This window comes from Octodon degus, unplaced genomic scaffold, assembly GCF_000260255.1.
Source record: "Octodon degus isolate 3935 unplaced genomic scaffold, OctDeg1.0 scaffold00087, whole genome shotgun sequence".
In the NCBI taxonomy this organism is placed as follows: Eukaryota; Metazoa; Chordata; class Mammalia; order Rodentia; family Octodontidae; genus Octodon; species Octodon degus.
In genome coordinates this window covers 5782923-5808108 of record NW_004524663.1, presented here as the reverse complement: position 1 = coordinate 5808108, position 25186 = coordinate 5782923, and the positions used below count along the sequence as shown (strand labels likewise).

At 45.6% G+C, this 25186-nt stretch overlaps 1 protein-coding gene across 2 annotated transcripts in view; it reads right to left on the bottom strand.

Annotated features, from left to right (window-relative positions):
• The window catches only part of Kank1 (KN motif and ankyrin repeat domains 1), a 232556-nt gene extending 210132 nt beyond the window's left edge, over nucleotides 1–22424 (bottom strand). The window contains exon 1 of one of the 2 annotated variants that reach the window (XM_023721889.1): nucleotides 22376–22424. The gene's annotated coding sequence lies outside the window, so the exon portion shown is untranslated. The remainder of the gene's footprint in view (nucleotides 1–22375) is intronic. The other variant, XM_004637172.3, reaches the window with a different exon arrangement.
• Between the last annotated feature and the right edge of the window lie 2762 nt (nucleotides 22425–25186).

Here is a 25186-nt window from a genome sequence, read left to right as displayed (position 1 = left end):
AAAAAAAAAGAATCACTATCACACTGACCATAAAACATATTTCCTGACATCCTGGTAACCAAAGCAGAGAAGGACATATGAGCCATGTGCCTTTTATAACAGGCTGGTGAGGGGACCCCGTTCATCTAAGAGTGAACTGAAACACATACTTCTTTACATGCGGGATTGGGAATAGCACAGTAAGTCTCCGTCAGCAGTTCACTCAACAACAAACACACTTCTAAGGGCCTCCTATGACTCTAGGCTCTCTGTACAAGCAGCTCAGTGCATGTTAGTCGATGCCAGATAATAATGATTGCTGACCTACGTGGACCTATATTCTGCTGGAGTAGACAGACATTGAACCACACATACAATAAAAAAATTACATAATGCATTATTGGTCCATTTGTGTAATGGGGGAAAACAAACAGGCCAAGCTGGTAAAGGGAGATGTGGGGGGCCAGGAGAAGGTGGAGTGTAACTGCAAGCAGTCCCGATGCTGACATAGTGCTGCCAAGCGAGGACCTCCAGAGGACAGCGCTCCAGGAAGAGGAAAGGCTGGTGCAAAGGCTGTGGAGAGCAGCACCAGGCACAGCTGGGAAGAGCCGGTGGGTGGGGAGGAGTCCTGGTGCTCCGGTTAGAGACGCCCAGGAACCAGGTCAGAAGAGTCCCAGAGGTCACCCCTGCGCAAGACAAGATGGAACTGAGCAGTAAAGTGGCACAATCTGACTTTTTGTTTTTAAGGAATCACTGCCAGGAATGGACTCCAAGGGTAGACGCAGGGCAACCAGTTGTGAGGAGACTGCAATAATCCAGGAAACACAAAGTATGATTTTTGAGAGAGGGAGACAAGGCAGATTCTCTGTGTACTGTGATGGTGCAGTCAACAGGAGATGCTCCTAGACTGGATGTCAGAAATGGCAAAAAAAAAAACAACAAACAAACGGGAGAGTGAGGATGATTACAAAGGCTCTGGGCTTGCCATCACTCAAGACAACTTTAGAAAGGATGAACTGTGTGGCGCAGGAGCATCATGCCGAATGTGGGGTGGTCATCAGGCATCAAGGGGCCAACCGGAAGTACCACAGGAACAGGTCACTAGGGGAAAGAGTATCTACAGAAAAGAGAAGATAAAAACTGAGCCCTCACCCCCCACCATGACCAAAATTAATACTGAGGAAGATGTGAGCAATCAGGAAAGCATGTAGTGAGCAAGGAGGAAAGCTAGGAGGAACAAAAGATTTTCCACATGATCACATGTTATTATTGCTTTTATCCATCAATGAAAGCAAAAGGCATAACCATAAGCCAAAGTTCAGGGGAGCACTGTCTAGGGAAGTGGCAGCAAAGCAGTGCAGGGGGTTCGTTTCTGGCCAGTCTGGCCAGTTGATTCCCATTGGCCTCAGCACCAAGAGAGGGGCAGAGGCTGGGGTCAGGAGAGCTCAGGCACCCACACCACATAACCTCCGGAGCACATTAAACTGCGGGTGCAAAAGGAGCTGAGAGCGAAATGTCAACTCCAAACTCAAGATCTATCCTGCAGAACTGTCGATTCTGGTGTTTGCCCTCAGCCAGCTCAATCCCACTCCAGGTCCAAGGTCTACGATGGTAGCCCAGGGCCACCAGGAGCCCTTCCTCATTAGCAAAAGGGCTCAGAAAAGGCTTGGTGCTCTGAGTCTGCACACTGGGTCAGACAGTAAGGAAGCTCAAAAAAGAATGCTATACAGCTCCATGAGTGCCTGTGTGTGTGTGTGTGTGTGTGTGTGTGTGTGTGTGTACAATTCAAACACACAGGGGGCTCCTGAAATGTTAAGTATGTGAAGTTACCAAAATATATTTATTTATCCTTGACCTTGTTCCAAAAATGCTTGAGGCAACATTCAAAACTAGTTGTAATTACATTTGTATTCATTTAAAAAGCAAGGGGGACTTAAGTGCCTGCTTAGGCAGAGCACAGCGGAACCCAACGTGGTAGCGCACGTTTATAATCCCAGCACTCTGGAGGTTGAGACAGGAGGATCTCTGTGAGTTTAAGACCAGCCTGGGGGCTACAAAACTGAGCACAAAGCCAGCTTGAACTGCAGAACAAGACCCTGTCTCAAAATAATACTACTATTAAACACATTCAGAGAAGGACTTCTTTGGAGAGAGCAGGATTATCTCTAATTTATAGAATGTCCAAGGGCCAGCCAGATAGCTCAGCAGAATAAAGCACCTGCTTAGGCAGACACAAGGACCGGGGATTCAATCCCCAGGCCTACCTTGCTGGCCCCACCCCAGGGACACACTGAGATGGCAATGGGCATGGTGGTGCATGCCTGTAATCCCAGCACTTGGGAGGCTGAAAATAGGAGGATCACTATGACTCCAAGCTGCGCAGTGAGACCCTGTAGACCTTGTACTAAATACATATAAAAATAAAAAGCAAGAAGAAAAACTAAATTTAGAACAAGGCAAAATATACTGAAGTAGTAAAATGGTACCTAAATTCAGTCAATAAAAATAGCTAGCATGATTTTTTAAATAGTGGGATATAAATTTGGTCAAAGCAACATGGAAATCACAATCTCTTACAAGATTTCATCAAGCACTGAATCAAATATTTTCCAAGAAACATCCCAGAATGTCCTAATGTCAAGGCTGACAGCAACTTTTCTAATAATTCCCCTAAAAAGCATGGCTGAGGCATACGAAATGAATGGCAGTACGTGAGGGTTTGCTGCAACTGTTCCTTAAACTATTCCTTGTTCTTTAATAATGTATGGTGAGGACAGAATGCATGCTAATTCAGTGAAAGAAATTAGAGGAAACAGAAGAGCAGCACTCCTAGCCAATGCTACAGGTCCTTCAGAATCTTATAAGTGGATACCACTTCCCACCAGACAAGGTTTCCCAAAGCACTGGGAGCAGGTCAAGAGAACAGCCTTCTGTGTCCTCGGTCAAGGGCTGGTTCACCTTAGAAGTGAACCAAGAAAAAGAAATTTCAACATTTTCATGAAAATGACCAAGCTTATCCAAGATTCCTCCCTAAACAGAGCTGACCCCCACCTCATCAGGTCTACATCCAGTGGGGGCGGGGAAGCTGCTGGCCATGATGCCCCCCAAAAGACTTTCACATCTCCCCTGCATGGAGACGACAGAACATCAACTAGGACTCCAAAGTGTTGTGCCTTACATCACAGTCAGTATAAGTGGCCATATTTCGTCAAAGAATTATGATTAAGGGCTGGCCAAATAGCTCAGCAGGGGCCATGGCTTGGCCTGGCCTGGCCTGCCCTGCCCTGCCCCGCCCCACCCCGCCCCCAGGGAACGCTGAGACAGCAATTGAGACTGGGTGTGGTGATGCACTCCTGTAATCCCAGCTCTTGGGAGGCTGTAAACAGGCAGATCATGAGTCCAATCTAGTAGTGAGACTCTGAACACCCTGTAGACCCTTCCCTGAAATTAAAAAAAAAAAATTATGATGTTGTACTTCTCAAATGGTAAGACAAGGGCTGGTGAGATAGCTCAGTGGACTAAGTGCCTACTAAGGCAAGCACAGGGACCGAGGTTTGATCCCCAGCACCATATGCCCCCATAGCACATGGAGCTAGCAACCAAGTCCAGGCATGGTGGCGCACGCCTGTAATCCCAGCACTGGGGAGGCTGAAAACAGGAGGATCACTATCAATCCAAGCTGTGTAGTGAGACCCTGTACCAACTACATTATAAATAAATGAATGAATGAGTGAATGAATGAATGATAAGACAGAAATTCCCTAGTGAAAATATCAGCAACAGCTCAGCAATTTCACAAAAAAAAAAATACTGGGCCCTAATAAATTTTGTTTTCAATAGTTCTCATTTCCAACCCTCTTGGCAGCACTGTTCACCAAAATTATATTAATTCAGGCAATTAAACAAAAAAATAGTTGACCAATAAGATTGCAACATTTGAATAAGCAAGAATAATTATAATTTCTGGACTAAAACACACATCTAGAATCTTAAGAAACAACGAACGGAAAGTTACCAAATTAGAGGTACAGCTCTCCAACTCATAAAAAGTTAATCAGCTCTATCCAAAAAAGCAGGCCTTGTTTTCTGCATCTAGGCAGATTTCTGAGGCATAACCTTTTCAAAATAAAACCCTAAGTACAGATTTAATCAATTCTAAAAACTGTGAACTGGCATACAGGCCATTAAACCTCTCTGAAGTTTTCCATCATGATAGATTATGCTGTTTCCAGTTATTTGTTGCCTCCCTGAAAGATTATCCCCCTCCCTGTGGCCATGTGACCACATCTCCAGATGGGAGAATTAATTACACTTCCCTCACCCCTGGCTGACAGGCTTAATACAAGAGTTGTTTCAGCCAATTAAATACAAGTGGAAGTGACAGACAGGCAGACGCATTAATTGCCAATAATGAATTGGTCATTTCCTTTCTAACCCCCTAACATAAGAATATGTCCCCAAACGGGGAGGCTCACCTACCCGTCACAGCGGTAGTACACACTTGCTATTACAGCTGCTCAGGAGGCTGAGGCAGGCTGATACAGGTTAGAACCCAACATGGGCCTGGCCCTGCCTCAAAATGAAATTAAAGTTGCATAGGTCTTGCTTTACCTTGGTCTCAACCATCCAATAGAAAAGTATGAAGTCGAAATATAAGAAATAAAGCCATGCTGTTAAGTTGAGCTGTGGGGGACTCAGGTCAATAATTTCTGACATTCCCAGTTAAACAGAAGACCCAATGCTACTATGGGCTACTGGACTCTTTTAGAATATTTTGCTGAGTTTACACACCTATAATATTCAATAACGGAACTTAGAAAAAATGGGGTATACAGATGAATGTCCATTTTGTATCTGTGTATTCAAAGAGGTTGGGATAGATATATAGTTGCATTCTCTTAATGAATAGAATGATTTGTTCTAATGGTGTTTGTAAATAGGATCTCAAGTCCGCGTCTTGTACAGCAATTAACCACTAAGAAGAATATATGCAGTGTATTATTTGTTGAAACTGTACTTCTTATTTGATTTGAAACTGTCTCATTGCTGTTTATCAATAAAACTTTGAAAAAAAAACAAAACAAAATGAAATTAAAATGCCTAAGAGTGTAGCTGAGGTAGAGCACTTACTTAACATGCACAAAGCCCTGGGGCCAACTTCCAGAACCTCTGGGGAGCAGTGGGGACACCACTACAGCAGAACCCTGGCTTCGTATAATGGGAACAAAAGCTTTAAATCACTGAGCGTAATCTAGTGTGTTTTAAAAACTGTTTTAATAATCAATGGATTAATACCTAAAATGGTCTGAAGCTGCTAGACAGATGCCTGGCTACTTCTGCGGGTAAATGTTCAGGCTAACGTCTGTATAACAAATAGAGGGCTGCCGGGGAGATGGCTCAGTGGGATAAGTGCTTCACTGGCAAGTGCAAGGGCCTGAGTTCCATCGCTGGTTCCGTAAAGAAAAACAAAAAAACAGAGTAAGTTGAAAATAACTTCTAACTTCTTCTAATTGAAGTTTTCATCTTACAAAGGCTCGCAGGCATGCTCTGGGGAAGCAGGAACACTGGAGCTATTTGTCTGGCTGACCTTTACAAGACCTTGATGAGGACAATAGCAAATTCAAAGGAGACAAGGTCCAGCAGCTCACCCTTTGCAGGCACCTAATTAATTTCTAATGGGGAGAGAGGTAAAACAAAGATCAAGGTTATACCGTAAAAGGTAGACCAGACTGCAGGCAAAATAAGGAAATATAATTTTATGGGATTTTAATGGGATATAGAAATCATTTTTTTAAGTCCCAAAGTTTGGGACTTTTTTTGGGGGGGCAGTGGTACAAGAATTAAACTCATGACCTCAAGCTTACCAAGCAAGTGCTGTGCTGCTGAGCTACACCCCTGACCCAGTTTTGAGAGGTTTGTGTTGTTGTTGCTTTGTTTTAGATTTTTAGTACTAGTCTCTTCCTCAGAATGTTACCAAAACTTAATGTGGACAGTTTTGAAATGATCAATTACAATGGCACTCAACGAGTATCTCTAGATCTATCCAACTTTTTTCCTAGAAGCCAAAGAGGAATAAAACCCAGAGTCAAGCCTATTTTTATAGCTGTTCTCAGGAAAATATACATGAACTCACAAAAATCTAATACCTGGAAGAAAAATATTCCATTAATATCTCTTACAAGTTTGTGGTAGATCCTGTCAAGCTGGAAGTCTACCAGCACTTAGGAGAATTAGGCCAACAGATTATCTTCTGCAGGGGCCCCTGTGTGAGTGGCTTTGGGAGGGAACAAAGGGGGTGGGGACACAGTTTTTAAGTGTGGAGGCAAAGATCAAGGGACGATGCTAACTCCACAGACATAGAACAAGCCAAGACTCACAGGCCATCACTGGTTACCCAAAAAAGTGTTCTGCCTTGCGAAGTCCTGAATCCAGGGCCCCCAGTTTCCCTCACAGATTAGCAAAATTAAGTGATGTCAGAAAGGCTATGTGAGTTGCTACATTCATACCAAGAACAGTGTCCTGTCATTTGATACAAAGTGTTATGACAAGAAGGTCTGAAGCTTCATGCATCGAGGAAATTATTCCACAGTTCCAAATTGCACAAAGTCACGGGTCCTTTCTCTCTGAATTTATATTGCTGAATAAAAGTTCTTCATTTTAATGAGTATAGAACAGGTAATACTTTGAGCATGTTCTTAGAGAAACAAAGAAGCAAGGAAAGTTAAAAGAACAGGACTGATGGGGCTTTGCATACCCCTGTAAACTGTTAGTATAAATACAGTGTTACTGTCCTCACTTTCCCAAACTCTATGTAGGAGGAACCACAGTTTAACAGCCAAGAGCACATCTAGTTTATCAAATACATTTGTAAGTGATACTCTGGAATCACACTCAAAGATGGTCTTACCACAGCAGTCCTGCAGGTATTCCCAGGAGAGGGGTTCACAACACTCCTCTGGGATCCAAGGGATGCACCTCCTTTCTCCTAATCATTGTCTCCCCAGTATCCAGTGCCCCAATCTCAACTCCTACCAAGCGATCACCTGGAATCTCTTGACCCTAAACACCCTGGGACAGTCCCTGCAAATGGGAGGCCCACACACCCGGCCTCACCTGTCCTCTCAGCCTCTCTGTAGTAGCTTTCATTATCCACATTTTGCAGGCAGTGGGATTGTTCTGCTCAGGCAAAACTGGTTCCAAGCAAGGGGCGGGCAGATAGCTCTGTAGAAGCAGCACTTCCCTGGCAAGCGCAAGGGCCTGAGTTCAATCCCTGGTTCCGCCAGGACCTTGTAGCACTGGAGTTTCCTGTAGCACTCAGGTCCCCTGAGCCCACCTCTAGTCTTCTTTCTGGTCCACTGTGGGATAACTGGGGCTTTAGTCTTTTTCTGCTCCTCTGGCCAGAAGCATACATGCAGCTCTTTGGATATTTTTCTAGTTTTCCAGTCAGGAAAAATTGTACCCTAGATCTTCATCGCCTTCCCTTACTACACACTTCCCCCCTTCCCACTCTCAAACTCACAATAATTCACCAATACTCAAATACCACAGTACAATGACATTCATGTTTTTTGGGTTTTTTTTCCAATCCCAGAGAGGTAATAAAATACATGCCTAGCAAGAAACACTAGGGTGCTAGGGCTGAGACTCGTAAGCCTGAAGCACCAAGCTGCTACCTTGTACCTGCATTGTTTACGGTTTGTTCTTGAGACTACTGTGTATGTCTCACTATGTGTCCAGGCTGGCCTTGAACTCACATCAATCCTTCACCCTGAGCCTCCAGGGTGCTGGGATTACAGGACTGTACTTGTACTGAATCTAGTTCCCCTCAACCTGACTGGTCCAAAAGTAAAGAGTAGGTTAGAAATGCAAAAAGCAGCGTCACCATATAGAGATACTGGGGTCAGGAAGAGAAAAAGGGATGCCCGGGAGGGTGCTCAGTTTGCATGGGCGTGGGGCCCCAGCAAAGCCAGGACCTCAGGACCAAATACAGCCATGTATCTGGGACCAGGGCTTCACCTCAGGACTCTAACCAAACGGACCGGACCTCGTTAGAGGGACGCGCAGTTGCCTCCACAGATGACATGAGCGCCAGAGACTCACGCCACTTTTACCTTGACAAAGATCCCAGGAAAATGATTTATGAACCATGTAAACTCCAAGCCCTGAAAGCAGCATTTCCTCCTCTTACTACTGAAGGTGACAGAGCAGGAAAAAGTAAGTTTTTCCACTGCACTAAAGCCACGCTATGGAACCACTCTGGGCTGGCCCACTCAAGGTCCCATTGCTCTTTTTTGACCTCGAGCGTGAGTAAGCCCTTGGCCCGCCCCTTCCAACGACAGGTGGAGCTGAGTGCTGACAGAGAGGGCCCCTGTGGTGAGCGCCACCAGTGGGTGCCTAGGTGTGAAAGGCTGTGGCTGCAGAGCTTTTCCTGAAGAGCTCCAATTTGGCTTTCCTCGTGCCTCCTAAGTGGCTAAACAGGAACCTCCTGTTTTCTAAGGTTGGCTAAAATAAACCTTACAAGACACAGTTCTCCTTCTCTCCTCTCGCACAACTGACCCAAGCATGGCTTATACAGCAGTGCACCCGGGGGGTGCCGAGCACAGCAGCCCCCTGGTGACCCCAAGCCCACAAAAAAAGCAAGAGCGAACAAAGCAGGGACTGGAATGCCCACTGGCTGGGGGCAAACCTCACTAAAACAAATCTTCTGATAACCTGAATGTTTCCGTGTGAGCCGCTGGAAACAGCGGATTCTTAATTACCTGAAGGACAAGTACCACATAACGGACCTAAACCGCTGGAGCTCAGTATCTTCTGGCAGATCTGACCACCTGAGGACGCTACTGCTGAAATTCACTCACCAAACACGGTGGAGCGTCCAGGAAGGCCGACCTAGCTGCTCGCCCCCACCTGGCCGTGCCCTGAAAGGCCTCGCTATTATTTCTCAAGCCAGTGTGCCCTGCACCTCCCACCCACATTTCTGTCATTCCTGGAGCCATAAACAATTCTCGGATCCACCTCTGGGACCGTAATTCTGCTATCCCCACCCCACTAAAGACACAGCAGAACACAGCTAAGTCTACATGATCTCCTGAGGGAACTAGCCTTGAATTTACCCAGCTTTAAATGACTAAAAACAATGGACAAAAAAATGTGGTCAGCTGCTTCTCCCAGTTGTTCCTGAAAGCATACCAGGGCTGAGAAATGCTGTGCTGAAGTAAGTAAACCACAATCATTTCTCTCCCAATCCGCCCGCTGTCCTTGATAAGGGTTTGCAATCCTCCCCTTCCACCTCCCTCTCCTCCTCCAGAATTATAATTCTGGAAGGAGGTTAAAGTTTGGTTATGTCTGGAGGCAAAGAACTCTGCCCCCAAGGTCAGAAGCCTGAATTCCCTAAAATCCTCCAGGTTATATAATCCAGGATTTAATCTTGCCACCAAGAGATTGGATAGTACCCAAAATTACCTTACTGGCATTTAAGACCAGACAGCACCCATTTCTCTTTGCTTGTTTGCTTTCTTGCTTGACTTTTTTTTGTATTTAGTACAGGGTCTCCAAGGGTCTCACTACACAGATCAGACTTGTACTGATCCTCTTATTTTCAGCCTCCCAAATGCTGGAATTACCATGCCCAGTCTCAGTTGCCATCTCAGTGCTCCCCAGGGGCAGGGCCAGCAGGACACGTCGGGGATCCAACCCCAGTCCCTGCGCACTAAGCCGCTGAGCTATCTGGCCGGCCAGCCAGCCTTTCTTTCTTTCTTTCTTTCTTTCTTTCTTTCTTCCTTTTTTTTTTGTCTGTTTCCAAGATAGGGTCCTACTGTGTATTCTAGGCTGGCCTTGAACTTACATGGACTGCAGGCTGGCCTGGAACTCTCAATGATCCTCTTGCCTCAGCCTCCCAGCTGGTACCCATTTCTTGCTCAGGAGCTTCTAATAACATTGAAGGGAGAAAGGATTCTTTTCACAGTATAAGTACAAAGCCAGGTGAGAGGTGAATGTGACATTCTTGGGGTTTTTTTGAGACAGGTTCTCACTATGTAGTTCACACCGGCCTTGAACCCACTAGGTAGCCCAGGCTCACCGCAACTAATAGCTATCCTCCCTCCTAAGCCTCCCCAAGTAATGGAATTATAGGTGTAGGTGTCTGACACCTTGCCCAGCTCTAAAACAGCATGCAACTCTCAAGCATCAACTGAAAAGCCAAAATAGGTTTCTAAAAAAATAAAATAATAATAATAGGTTTCTAATGAAAGCTGAAGAAAGACATTTCAAAAGACCAACAGAAGTAAACGAAAACATTCTCAAGTTTGCGGAACAACAGGTTGCTTCCTAGAAGCTACTAATTTCATTTTCAAAGAAAGCAAAAAGGTACATCTCTGTCCTTGCAACTTCACAAGAAACAAATTAACCCTCCATTGACAATCCCTTTATAGTCCCCTTAAAACATTATGCAATAAGATCTCAAATTTGCATTTATACTTTGATGTGGAAATTAGATTCCTGGCTAACTTCACAGGAAGACTCAGACAACTTCCCCTGTTAAAAAAAAAAATGTCACTGTGGAAGGCAAAAGTCAATAGACTGATTTAACAAATTAGAAAAGCTGTAACACCATGAGCAAAATTGCAGCCTTCACGTACACTGAGTACCTGGTGGTTCATTTGTAGATTCATGTTCTTTAATTTGATTAAATATAAGTCCTTTGAACTAAAAAAACCCTAGCAGTGAATTTTATAGCGCAGAGAAACAGAAAAGCTACAGCACTTAAATAACTCACAGTCTCTAGATGAATACTGAACTGACTCAGCTTTTCTATTCACTATGCTAAAAAGTGGAAAGACATAAATCCTTTTGAAAGCGCTTACCTTCATTAGTCATCTGCAAAAGTCGATAACGCATTTACAAGATTACCACCCACAAGAACGAGGAGCAACTGGAACTCACCTACTCCTGGGGACAATACGAATCAATAAAAGCACTCTGGCGCTTTACTCCAGTTTAAATGTATAGTGCACCAATTCTGCTGCTAGATAGGTACCCAAAAAAAATATGCCTAGATAGTCACTAGAAAACACACTTAAAATCGCTCCTGACAGTAACGTTCACCTTAATAGTCCCAAGATGGAAACAGCCCCATATATACCTGCACTCAGATAAACAGTTAGATATTTACACAATACAGGACTGCAACAATGACAGTACACAACTGATACCCACATGTGACAAGATGGATCTATCTTTAAATATAATGTGGAGGAAAGCTAGGCCCAGGAGGGCACACACTCAGTGATACCAGGTACATAAAGCTCAAACACAAGTAAAAGCAACTTATGATGAGTAGCAGTAACTGCAAGGGTGCAAGGACAGAGACACAAAGGAGACTGCTTGGTCTGACTGCCTGGTCTGCAACTCCACCTGAGAAAGGGATGCGAAGCAGTATTTGGCAGGACAGTGAGATTAACATCTCAGAGCAGATAATCTCATTCCTAAAAGGGCTGTTCTTCATAGGAAAGGGCAGGCCTGTGCAGCTGAATCATAACATATAAGAGGAAGAGGAAAAGTGCAGGAGAGGAGAAAAAATGTAAAGTATTCAGGCTTGATTCCTACTTTTGCTAATTACTTAATATCTTTCTCCAAAGTTAAAGACTAGTCAGTAACATCAAGAGAAATATGAACAAACCTAAAAACACAGCACAGCTATCAAAAAGTACAAATTTACATCTTATTCTAATCAAGCCAAAAATCATATTTAAAAAAACAGCAAATGGAGAACAGCAACAACAAAGATCAAATGGGTTTTATCTGCAATATGTAGTAACAGCAAATCAATAAGCGAACTACTGATGTGCTCCTCAGAGACTCGGCTAATACAAAAAGGGATTACCATGTGTCTTGTGAGAGTTAAACCAAACCCCAAGGCTCAATTCCATTAACTAAATGAATTAAAAGAGGGGGAAAAAATCTGCCACCAACAGACTTGCAGGGTTCCAGACACTCGCTATATATTATATAATTGTTCCCAATTAACTGATTGCTTCTGTAATGAAAAAAGCATGAGGATACTTATCGCTGGCAGGCTCTTCTGTGTCACATCCATATACAAATACTCAGCAGCGCACTTAAGATTCTTCCTTAGTGAGAATATCCTCTGCTTCCAGCATCCATAATTTAAATGCAAAGCACAGAGAAGGAAATAGTAAACAGGTAGGAACTTAAAAAGACAAAGAAGAAATAGACTGTCGGATTCTATCACCTGCTGTGTCCTCCACGGAAAGAGCCTGTGCAGACACTTACAGCTCCAGCTGGAGTTGGCATCAGAGCTGTAGTGGAAGGCCTCCCCCATTCGAGGCAAGGCTTTTGCTTTCCCTGTGTGGTCCCTCCCTAACACTTGCTCTCCAACAAACCAGAGCTGTCTGAATCCCGATAGATGGCCTTATAAGCATGGAATGATTTATTAAAAATTATAAAGGTAACTAAGAGAAACTGTAAACAGGTCATGGTAGTGCATACTTGTAATCTCAGCACTCAGAGGACTGAGGCAGGAGAAATGCAGGCTGGAGGCCAGCTTGAACAGCAGGAAATTAAAAACAAAACAGAAAGCCAAGTGTGGTGGAGTGTACCTGTAATCCCAGAAGGCTGAAGCAGGAGGATTTTTTTTTTTTTTTTTTTTTAAGCAGGAGGATTTTGAGTTTGAAACCAGCCTGGGTTACAAAGCGACTCAAGGCCAGTCTGAACTGCATAGCAAGACCATGTCTCAAAAAGACTGGGGGGGGGGGGGGGAGAAGGAAGAGGAAGAGAGGTGTGAGGTTCCATCAAATTAGCAGGGTGTTAATAATAAACTGTCAGATTTGTACAATCAAATATAGACTGCAGCAGTTTAAAAAGAAGACTGTAGGGGCCAGGGAGACGGCTCAGTGGAATAAGCACTTGCCTGGCAAGTGCAAGGGCCTGAGTTCAATCACCGGTTCCACCAAATAAATAAATAAATAAATAAATAAATAAATAAATAAAATAAAAAGACTGTAGCCAGGTATGGTGGCACATGCCTGCAATCCCAGTACCTGAGAGCTGAGAGCAAAGCATCACAAGTTTGAGGCCAGCCTGAGCAACTCAAGACAAAACCTATCTCAAAATGGAAAATTAAATGGATTACGGACATAGTTCCATCTAAAGGTCCTGGGTTAAATCCCAGGACCTTTAAATTAAAAAAAAAAAAAAGCAGCTTCCGACTGTGTGGTTTGAGGTGCTCACCACAGGGTATGCTGGTTAATTTTAATCAAGTTGGAGGTTGTTTTGGGATTGAACCCAGGGTCTTCGCACCAATCTACTCCTTGTCCCTCTTGTTTTATTTTGAGACAGGGTTTCCTTAAAATGTTGGTTTCCCCGGCTACACTTGAATTTCTAACCCTACCTCAGTTGCCCAGAGTGCTGGGACTATAGGCATATGCCACCGTCTGGTCTATAACTGCAGATTTTAGAATAACTGGTCTCCAAAATTCCTTATTAAGGAGGAAAAAAATTACACACATATGCATGCACACATGGACATACACACAGACATACACATTTTACGAGCTGCTTCTCTGGAGTCTTCTGCCTAATACCTGTGAGAACCCTGATGCCAAAAGTCCACCTGCCTGGGGCCACCATACAGAAGCTACCAGAAGGACCGATTAAAGTCCCCACATGTATACACGTTGGCCACTAGTCAACACCAAGCCCAATGTCACCACCAAACACCAGACATGGGAGCAGAGTGCTTCCGGACCCTCCAGAGAAGTCTGCTCAACAGTGGATTCCACAGAGAGACCTCCACCAATGTCCCAAGTAGCAGAGCAACGCAGCCAAGCCAAACTGAGTCCCTGACACAAACACTCCACAATACCATTAAAGAACTTTTAGGCTTAGTAGTTTTGGGCCAAGTTGTTAGTCATAACCACCAGAAGACCTAAATACAGAACTAGCAGTTATATTTAAAAAGAGACTGTAGTAGACACCTTAAAACCTAAGACCTCACTTCAAGTCTTGGATAATAGCACTGTGTACATGCCTAAAATAGGCAAGTAGGCCGGACATTTCTACCTAAGAGGCCTCTTCATAACATGGCCTTCAAGCATTTTATAAAATAAGTTGTAGGTTTAATACTAGCCTTTAATTGTCTGTATCAACTGGTTCTGGTAATTCAGGAAGGGTAGTCCCTATCATGGATAATAGTTTGGTAAAAGGGATTCGGGGGAAGGTCTGAGGTATCATTCAGGGTAACCACATAGGGTAGTGAAGCACTGAAGGGCTTCGGGTCTCAGGTTCCAAGACATGCTGGAAGAGAATGGCAATTTGGGGGCTGGGGAGCAAGTTCCCACAGTGCCATAAGGATGTAAACAAATCCTCAGTGCCAAACGTGAAAGAGAGAGAGAGAGACAGACAGACAGACAGACAGACAGACACAGACTGTAACTGAGCTACAAATCAGAAAAGAATGATGGGCCTTCATTTTCATTTTCAACCCTTTCTGTGTTGTTTGTACTATTCATGTGCAAATATAGAAATATTTAGATTCAGAAATTTAGTATTCAGGGCTGGGGCTATAGTTCAGTGGTACAGCGCCTGCCTGAATAAATTGCAGGTACAGAAAAAAGAAAAAGAGAAACAGACTAACTTAGTAATCAAGAAACAGGCAATGTGGTGTGCCAGCCACTTGATTCTGGCAGCTTTGAAACCGCCTCCATCAGTAGGGCTGGTTTTAACTCATTTCATCTTCACAATAAAGCTCTATGAAAGAAGACGTTTGTTTTTAGAAGGGGTTTCACCATGCTGCCCTGGCTAGCCTTAAATGTGCAATCCTCCTGCTTCAGCCTTCAGAATAGCTGGGACTATATGGACACACCACCACAATAAGCTTCTTAGCCTTTTGTGTATAGAGGAAAAATAGGCTCAGTAAGTTGCCAAAAATCAGCGAGCCAGCAAGAGATCCTCAATTCCAATCAGGTATTTTCGGCCCAGAGCTACAATATTTATACCAAGAACACCAGGCTGGCGCGGCAATCACAAGCCAATGGAAACAGGTACAGTACAATCTCAAACTGCCTTTCCCTTGTGACTCCGAGCATGTGACTGGCCAGGCTGTTGTGTCGAGCTGCGCTGACTGCACACTGTCTTACTTTTTCTACAGCCGTTGCCTAAATATGATGCCCTTCAATCCCCACCTGTATACATTTTTCAAAGTCCAGCCTCCCTAACGTCACCTAGACCCCTCTACTCGGCACAAGCTCCTCTGTCAGCTACCTTGCCAGAACGAGCCACCCGCATTCACCTCCTCCTGCCTATGTCAGCTCTGCATCTTCTCTCTCACCACTCACGATCCTGAGGGTTTGGTCTCTGAATCGCCCCACGAGGGCTTCCTTGCATGTCATAAAATATAATCGCCACTTACTAAAACTAATTGATAGTGACTTACTCTGAATGAAGTTTGGTGGAACAGCCTTAACGTTAGGGAAATTTTCACTAAATTTTATCTGCAGGGAAAGGAGGAAAGGAGTTAGGAGCGTCGTCACCCAGCAAGCAGCAGCCCGCCGCCAAGTGTTCATAATCGCATCCCACGGCTGGTCTCGCACGTTCAAAACAGCTTTCTCCAAAAAGCCCCAAGTATTTTTGTTTTGCCTTTATACTGGGTCTGTTATTTTTATCTTCCAGGAAAAAAAAACCAAACAAACCAGGAAGCCAACATCACTCCCGCTGTCCAGAGTCTCCAGCAGCTGATAGCCCTTACCCTTGAGAGAGGGTGGAGAAGGCACAGGGGTCCCACGCCTTCAGACAGACCCGCTCTCCAGGCCATTTTTAAAGATCCCGTGGAGCTCAGCCCAAGTCCTACTTTTCTTTTCTTTTTTTGTAATTATTTACTGGAGACAGGGTCTTACTACGCAGCCCAGGCTGGCCTCGCGCTCACTTTTTGCAGCCCCCAGGCTGGTCTCCAACTCACAGTTATCCTCCTATCGTAATCTCCAGAATGATGGGATTACAGGCATGCGCCACTGCACCCAGCTTAAGGGCCAGCACAGCATGTTTGGCCGGGGATTGAACTCTAGACCTTGCGCTTGCCAGGCAGGCAGGTGCCCACGCCTCTGAGCCATCTCTCCGGCCCCTATGAAGACACTGTTGACTACGCAGGGAGAAATATCTCTTCTGACCCAGAACTCAAACAAACATTCAATATTTATTGAATAAACTTAATGTTATTTGAAAAACAAATTACCTGACTGATTTTTAAAATTTAGATAGTAGGGGGTCTGGGAGATTGCTCAGTGGAATAAGCGGTTCCCCAGCAAGCGCAAGGGCCTGAGTTCAATCCCCAGTTCTGCCAAAAAAAAAAGAAGAAGAAGAAGAAGAAAGAAAATTTAGATAGTAACTTCTAGACTAAAAGGTACTTAGTAAGATTCTTCTTATAGCCTCTCCAGCTTCTGGATTAGTGCCTTTGCTAAAAGTATCACATAAACAAAAATTGCATGTGACTGCTAAGTGAGATTGTACCAAAAATTCAGAGGTATCAGAGTTAAATTGACCATTCTTTATAGAATCAAACTGTCAGATGTATATCCTTTGCAAGTAATCTATTAGCAATTTAAATATCTGTTTAATCTTATCCATATGGAGCTCAAAGAGAATTCAACTTTGCAAAGAATAGTTTAACAAGAATCCATGGCCATAGAAAAGAAAATCCCTAGTTTATGACACATTCAAAAAACAGAGGGGAAACCTTATTCACAAAGATTATGTCTGCAATATACAAGGGTTGACCAAAAAAAAAAAAAATAAAATAAATGGATATATATATATCTCTCTCCCCCAGAACCGGGGATTGAACTCAGGCTCTTGTGCTTGCCAGGCAAGCGCTTATTCTACTGAGCCATCTCCCCAGCCCCAATATTTTAAATTTTTAAAAAGTTATTATAGTTAAAGACATTGCTAGGGCTTGAGAGATAGCAGAGGCATAAGTACCTACCTGGGAAGGGCAGGGACCTGAGTTCCATCCCCAACCCCTGCCTGCCTTGGGGTGGGGTGGGGCAGAACCTTGGGCAAGCCATGCTGGCCGGGAACTGGGCATGGTGGCTCACACCTATAATCCCAGCAGTTGGGAGGAGGTTGAGATAGGAGGAGCACTGTGAGTTCAAAACCAGCCTGGGGGGCTACAAAAATGAGCACAAGGCCAGCCCAAACTTCACTGGGACACCGTCCCAAAGAAAAAGAAAAAAGATATTGCCAAGGATGATGGGATACAGGATGTAGCTCATTGACACAGTGCCTGCCTGGCAAGTACAAGGACAAGTTTGATTCCCAGCACCAAAAATAATGAGGGAGGCTGGGGAGATAGCTCAGTTGAATAAGCACTTGCCTGGCAAGTGCAAGGTCCTGAGTTCAATCCCTGGTACCAAAATAAAATAAAATAATAATAATAATAAGGGGATGTGTGTGTGTGTGTGTGTGTGTGTCAGAAATGGAGAGAAAAAAGTGGAGCATGATGCATTTTGTGTCATGCACATCTACTGAAACAATTTTTAAATTTAAGCATTCACTTTATTTTTTTAATCAGACTTCACTGATCAAACTTTTTAGAGCAATTTCTGCCCAATAAAACATAACGGTGTGTTCTCATCTACCTTATTCTCCAAATCTGGTGCTTTGTGGTTTCTGGCCCTTTAGCAAAGTCAAAATGATTCTTCAGGACAAATGTCCTGAAGCAATTCAGGACATGGAGGCAGCCTCAACAGCACAACTGAAGATTCTCATTCAAGAAGACTTCCAGAAAGTGGCAAGGGTGATGGTAGATGTGTGTTTTCAATGATGAGGAGTATATTGGGGGAAATTCATGGCAATGTGTTTTTTATTGTATGAACTTTTAAAAATGCAAACAATCAATGCATTTTTAGATTAAATAGCCTATACTAGTAAAACTTCAAAAATTAACATATGTTTCCAAAGCTGGGACAATTATTAAATGAAAGCCACCCACAAGGTTATGCAGGGAAGAATGAAGCAATATTAAGATACAATGTTAAGAGAGGCTGGAAATTTGGCTCACGGGTAGAAGGCTTGCCTAGCAGGCTGGAAGCCCTGGCTTTGGTCCTGGGCAACAAAAACAAAAAATAAACCTCCCCTAAGATACAACATTAAGATACAAAAATGAAACCACATAGAAAGGTACTGAAAGTGAACACAGAGGAAATAACCTGCTGGGAGGGGGCAAGTAGGGGCCATATTCCATTCCTTCGACAAATGTGCTACAGATCTGCTTTTGGAGTTTAAAGAAGCCAGGGCAGAGCTCCCATACTCTGCTGGTAGAAATAACAACCTAAATAAACACTCTGGAACTCTTACTTGCAAGTATCTTCCAACTTGAACACTAGTTTGGAATTTAGAAATCTCTCCCTGAGCAGATATCCAATACCAGTGCGTATGTATCAAGAATGTCCTAGAATATTCATAATCTCACTATTTGAAAAAAAAAAAAAAAAAAAAAGGAAGTTACAGTATTTAAAAGGCCTTCAACTCTCATACAATAGTTCACTGATAGCGTCAACGTGAGTAAGAAACACCCAACTATGTTGGACCGGCATAGTTCTGGGTGTGGCTGCACAATTTACTGCAGAGGGAAGACCCAACCTAGCCGAGGGCAACTTGGCTCCAGACAGGAACAAAAGAGAGAGGAAGAAGAAAGAAAGCTCACTTCTGCTTCTTTAGAGAAGCTCCAGCCTCTACCCTTTCACCTTGGACTTTCTCCTAGCTGCAGGGCAGACCCTTCAGCCTCGGAGAGGGGCTCCCCAGGACGCTATGGTGAGCTGCAAGCCGGTGAGCTCCAAGCCTACGACCTTCAACTGGGTCCGTAGGTGGCCACAGTCAGACGACCTTGTAAATCCTTATACATTTTGCATTATAGCCTGTTTCTCTAGTGAGCACTGACCGACACACCTAGAATGGGTACACTGTGATCAAGTCACAGTGAAATGTAACAGACAGCAATAAGGTCGACTGACCTCCAGCCACCAGCAGCAACACAGCTGTGTCACAAACAAAATGTGAGACAAACCACATACTATATAAATAAAATTTCATTCATGTAGATAGAGCACAAAAACATGCTCAACTCAGCGAGTGGGCACAGTGACTCCTCTGGGGAGGGCAGTAAATGGGGAAAATGTTATAAAAATCTTCTCAGAGCTGGCAATATTCTGCTTCTTTCTCTGGGGGTGGGCTAGGTTTATGCTAGTTTTATAAGGATTGTCAAGATTCACCCTCATCATATGCCTGGCATATAGCTCAATTTTTAGTTAGTTTAAAAAAAAAAAAAAAAAAGAGTTGGTGCAAGCCCACTTGTCCATGTAACAGACTCAACATTTTTCCTGTAATGCAGATTTGAAGCCAACCTGACTTTTGTCTCTGCATAATTGAAGGGTAGATGAGATGTGCAGTGGAGGCAAAATTTGGGCAGACTCAACTCAATACAACTGATTTTTAAAACATGCGTGAATAATCCAACAAAAGCCAGGAGAGAGGTCTGCAAAGCCTCAGAGACCCACTTTGCTGCTTCTGAAGGTGCTCGCCCCCCAGTTACCTAAACAGCCTTGAGCTCCCACAAGCACCTCTCTCTCCCGCTTTCTCCCACATCCTCCCCAGTTCCTTGCATTCCCTGGCTTTCCATCTCTTCCTCCCTGATCAAGGTTAATGTAGGGCACATTAATTCAGAGTACTTGTGAGCAAATACTATAGTCTTGAAATGAACCTGGTCTTGAACGTATGGATGCCTGTGGTTTCTTTCGTTGGGGTTGGGCGGGACAATATTTTAAAGAGTCCTTTTAAGAACTCAGGGTATAGGTCTGTGGGAGAACATTTTCCTGGCATGCCTGAGGCCCTTGGATCTGAACCCTAGCACCTACAAAACAAAAAGACTCCTTAAACCTAACATCCTTTATTATTCTCTTAACCTCTCTTCACAAAACATAACCCAGAATTTACTTTTTCTGCAGAACTTCAACTAAAGAGATCTGTAGATGAGGCAAATCAAGAGCACAAAACATCTCCAGAAGCATCCATATGCCCTAAGAGATAAGATGCACACACCATGTCTGTATCTTCAAGGGAAGCAATTTACTCTTCTCCTTCCTTGGACATTTTAACCTCCCAGTAGGATTGCCCATACTTAACCGCTGTTCAATTGCCTCAGTGGCAGCAGCTTGCCCCAAGCCTATTAACAGTAAAAGAACCAAAGATAGTCATCATTGCCTTCCCACTCAACCTCTCACAAGTCGTTACTCTCAAATGAAGGAATAGGGGTGGGAGGAGGACACGATGACTAAAGAAATGGTGTTTTTCTGATGTGAAGGGTGATGGGAATATTCTGGAACTAGATAGTGTTAATGCCTGCATAACTTCATAAACATACTAAAAGCTATTCGTTGTGGGGGCTGGGGAGATGGCTCAGTGGAATAAGCGCTTCCCTGGCAAGCACAAGGGCCTGAGTTCAATCCCCGGTTCCGCAAAAAAAAAAGCTACTCATTGAATTATACACCTAAAGAGGCAAACATGGTATGTTTACCTGGGCATGGGGGGTGGTACCAAATACTCCCACATCTCAAAAAAAAAAAAATTTACATTTGATAATTTTATTTTATTGGTGAGAAAGATTTGCAAGTATTTTTCCATATAATTTTGTCAAAATTGGGCATCATAAAATAACTTGTTAATATTTCCTGGTTTGGGCTCTTTCAAAGAATTTGTTGATTATTTTTCTTCCTTATAACGCCGAGAAGGCCAGGGATACAGTTCAGTGGCACAGCGACTGCCTGGCAAGCACGAGGTCCTGAGTTCAATTCCCGATACCAAAGAATATATATTTCAGAAAGTCCAGGCAAATTCACTGGTGGAAGCCAACAGGGCTGCAGAATTCCTCCGTAGGGTGATTCTACTGTTTTTCAGGTTTTGTTCAGTGTATGTTCTGGTACATCATGATTACATTCACGTGGGCAGTTGGGACATACACATATCTTAACTCGTGTCCCGTTTCCCTTCTCTTCCTTCCCCCATCTCCTACTCTCCTTACCTTCTGCAAAGTATCTATCTCTTTGTTTCCTATTATCCATCTCTTTATTTTGCTCTTCATGTTTTGCTTTCTCTTATATGAGGAACCACGCATACGTCTCACAATTTTAAGTAAAACAAAGTGTAGGAGCGCCCAGCATTCAAACACAGAAAGTTGAAGAACGGAGAAACTAGCAAATAAACCACGCACTGCCTAAACATCAAGAATAAGGTCCTTAACTAAAAAGAAGGAACCCCTGATCTCCATCTAGCTCGGGAGGGTGGGGCAAGAAGGTGGTTCAGGAACTGCAGAATGACAGATGTGCATAATTAACCTTCTTGTTAGTCTTAGGGTTCGCAGCCTGCCAAAATTCATTAATCTGTAAGACGGCCTGAACTCCCGCAGAGAGCGAGCGCCGGGGACGCCCTAGGTTATTAACGAGAGCACAAACCGCCCGCCCACCCGCCCTCGCCATCCTCGCGCACGCATCTCCTGCTGACCCTGCAGCGCCTACCCCTAGGGTTGCCTCTCAAAGTTCCACGCGACCCGGGTGACGGGGAACTTTAAGAAGCCAGGCTCGTGGTGCGTTTGTCAACGTGACACGTAGGAGGGACGCCCAGACACCAAGTCCGCTTAAGGACGCGTGCACCCTCCCTTGACCCGCTACCGCAGATCCTCCAGAAAGCCACGCAGTCTGGTCGGGCTGGACGGTCTCCCCAAGCCCCAGCAGTGTCAGCGCCCACGCCCATCCCCCACCCCTACCCCTCCACCCCGGCAGGGGCCATCTCTGAGCCGGCTGGACGACCCGAGACCACCTGCCGTTCCTGGACCGAGGAGAAAGGGGTCTTGATCCTCACCCCGTTTTGCGGAGCACAGCACCAACCTTAACGGAAAGACGCCCTAGAGAAGTGTGCCCCAGACCGTCTCGGACTAAGAATGGGCCGAGAGGCACCCAAGAGCCGGCGCCCCCGGCTCGGTGTGTCGAGGCGTCCGCAGCGCCCGCCCGCCGGCCCGCGCGTACTTTCCCGCTGCCGGGAGCCGGGGCGCCGCGCTCCCTCCTCCACGCCCCCGAGCTCCCCGCCGCAGCGCGCGCCAACTGGAGCGCCCGCAGGCCCGAAGGCAGCTCTCGGATCCCTCCCCAGGGCCGTCGGAGGCCGCCCCGGGAGCCCGGGCGAGTATGAGCCCGGGGGCCGTCCCCCGCCTCCGCCGCCGTGCGCCCAGGGCGCGCGCCAAGTCTGCCTGAGCTGCTCCCCGGTGCAGGGATAGCAGGCTGGGGGCCTCTGGGGCCCACGCTGCCGAAGAAGGGAGGCCGGGCACCCCCGGCGCACTCACCTCCAGCCGCTCCTCCCAACCTGCGCGGCCGGCCAGCAGCTCGCGCGCCGCGGCCCCGGGACTCGAGGGGGCGGGGCGGGCGCGGGGGGCGGAGCCGGCCCGGCCGGCAGCGCCAGAATTAAACCCCGAGCGCGCTGCAGTCGGGGACACGCGCGAGCATCAGGTGCCGGGGCGGCGGGCCGCAGCTGCGATCTGCAGCGGGGCGCAAGTGTCGCGCGGGTCTGCGGAGTCCCCGACGGGTCGTGCGGACCCGGAGGAAGCCTGGGTTTCCGCGGCGATCCTTTGTACCCGGGAGCACCGGGGCCCCAGTGCGCCTGCGCGCCGCTCTGCCCGCGGCGGGCTCCAGAGGCAGCCTGGTGCACCCCGGCCCCTCGCGCGGCTAACCCGGTGCATCCTCGCTCCCTGCACGCTCGCTACCGCCCCGGGCGAAATCCGGGCCCCGGCGGGACTGGTCCGGCCGGACGCGCGAGGCCAGCACGGTTGACACCCCCTCTCCCTGCAGCCGCTACGGAACTTTTCCGAGCCGGGTGAGAGGCGGGCTCGGAAGTGGGGGGCCTCCGGTTCCCTGGACTCCGCCGAGCGACCTCGGATCCCGAGAGATGCCGGACTTCGAGGGGCTCCGAAGAAAGTGGAGCAATGGCCTCGGGAGTTGGGGCTGAAGTGACTTCCCAGTTCAGTCCTAAGCGCTCGAGGAGCCGTGTGTCCCAGATGACACCGCAAGGGGCTAAACAGCGCTGGAGGGATTGGGGAGGGGAGGATCGGCTGTGTGAAAACCAGCTATCACTAGACAAAAACCGTAAGCCAGCCCTTTGACCAGTCCCTAAGGTAGCGCGCCCCCCCCCCCCCGTGAGCCCGCCTTACTCTGGGCGCAAGTATAAGAGTCCTGGGGCGTCTCCATCTATCAAGTAGGGCGTTTGGATCCAGTATTTTCTAAAATTCCTCCTCTAAATGTCAGTGTGTGAGAAAGATAACTGCTCCTACCAGGAAGAGCCTAGAGGGGGCTGGGGAGGTGGCTCAGTGGAATAAGCGCTTCCCTGGCAAAAACCTGAGTTCAATCCCCGGGTCGGAGGTAGAGGAGGTCCTGCATGGAAAAGTTGCAACCCTCAGTGCCCCCCGCCAAAAAAGTAAATCAAGTGCAAGGGCCTGAGTTCAATACCTGGTTCTGCAATAAATACATAAATAAATAATAAAGACAAAAGCCAGGTGTGCTGTGCATCCCGATTAATCCCAGCACTCTGAGAGGCTAAGGCAGGAGGATCACAAGATTGAGCTTTGCCTAGCCAATTTAGCTCTGCTTTTTAAAAAAAGGCAAAATATATGACAGATTCTGAGGTTTTCATAGATTTGTTTGAAGTGAATTTTAGATTATTTTTAAAATACGATGCAATCCACACAATGTGCCATTTACTTTTTTAATTTTTTATTTGGTACAAGGTCTCGCTATGCAGCAGCTCAGACTCGCAGTGATCCTCCTGTCTCAGCCTCTCCAGTGCTGGCATTACAGGCATGTGCCACCACACTTGGTTTTGGTGGCCACACTCGCAGGTTCTAGGCAGGCACAGGAACAAAACCTGGGTCCTTGTGCTTGCCAGGCAGGCGCTTAGACTGCTGAGCTGTCTCCCCAGCCCGACATTTATTCTTAAAGTGCACAATCCAGTGTTGATTAATATAGTCACAAAGTTAGAAACCATGACCAGAAACTCCAGAGCAATTTCATTATCCCAAAAAGAAACCCCGTATCAGCAGTCACCTCCAACTTCCTGCAGCCACTTTGCAATCACTCAGACATTTACCTTCTGTCTCTCTGGATTTGCCTATATGAGACATTCTTTATAAATGGCAACAATGCATCTTGGTCTGGCATCTCATACTTAACAGTAGTTACCAGATCCATCTGGGCCAGAAGGAACATCAAGATGTCATTCCTTTGTGCCCATGATACCACTTACTGATGGTGGAATTATATTGAAAAACAATCACAAGTAAACAATTGTTTGAATAATTGACGAAGTGAAATCTTTCTTTGAAGCATAACACGCCAAAGAGTGTCAGCTTGTCAGTACAGAAGCCCTGGAATTTACAGAAAGACATCTCAGCAGTGTTTCAAATTCTCCTTAGTATGTCAAGCAATTACTGTGTGTGTGTGTGTGTGTGTGTGTACACCTGTGCGTGAATATCTGAGAATAGTGGACCACCTACTAGCTGAGCTGCTCAGAAGACATTTGCTGGAGTTGAGATCTGTATTAGCAGGACTTGGTGGTGCATGCCTGTAATCCCAGCACAGAGGAGGCTGAGACAGGAGGATCATTGCAAGTTTGAGATTGGCCCAGGCTAAAAAGTGAGCTCAAGTCCAGCCTGAACTGCATAGCAAGACCCTGTCTCAAAAAAAAAAAAAAAAAAAAAAAAAAAAAAAAAAAAAAAGAAAAGAAAAGAAAAGAAAGATATTTTATTTTATCAAGGGGTGAAGCAGAAAAGTGCTTCATGAGACAATGGAATTAGCAGTTGAGTTGTAAGCTTGGCCCAGAGTTGGCATGGATGCATGGATTTAAAATAGAAATTTGAGGAGGTTATTAAGGTTACAAGTTGCACTCAATTTTTTTTTTTCAGAGATTGAGTTTTTCAGAGATGATGGTCTAGAATTCCATTTATATTTGCTAGAAGTGGTCCAAAAAAAATTTTTTTTTTGAGACAAAGTCTCACTATGTGTTCCAGGCTGGCCTTGAACTCACTATGTAGCCTGGGCTGGCATCAAACTTGCAGTGATCCCCTGGCCTCAGCCTCCCCAGTGCTGGAATTAGAGGAGTACACCAC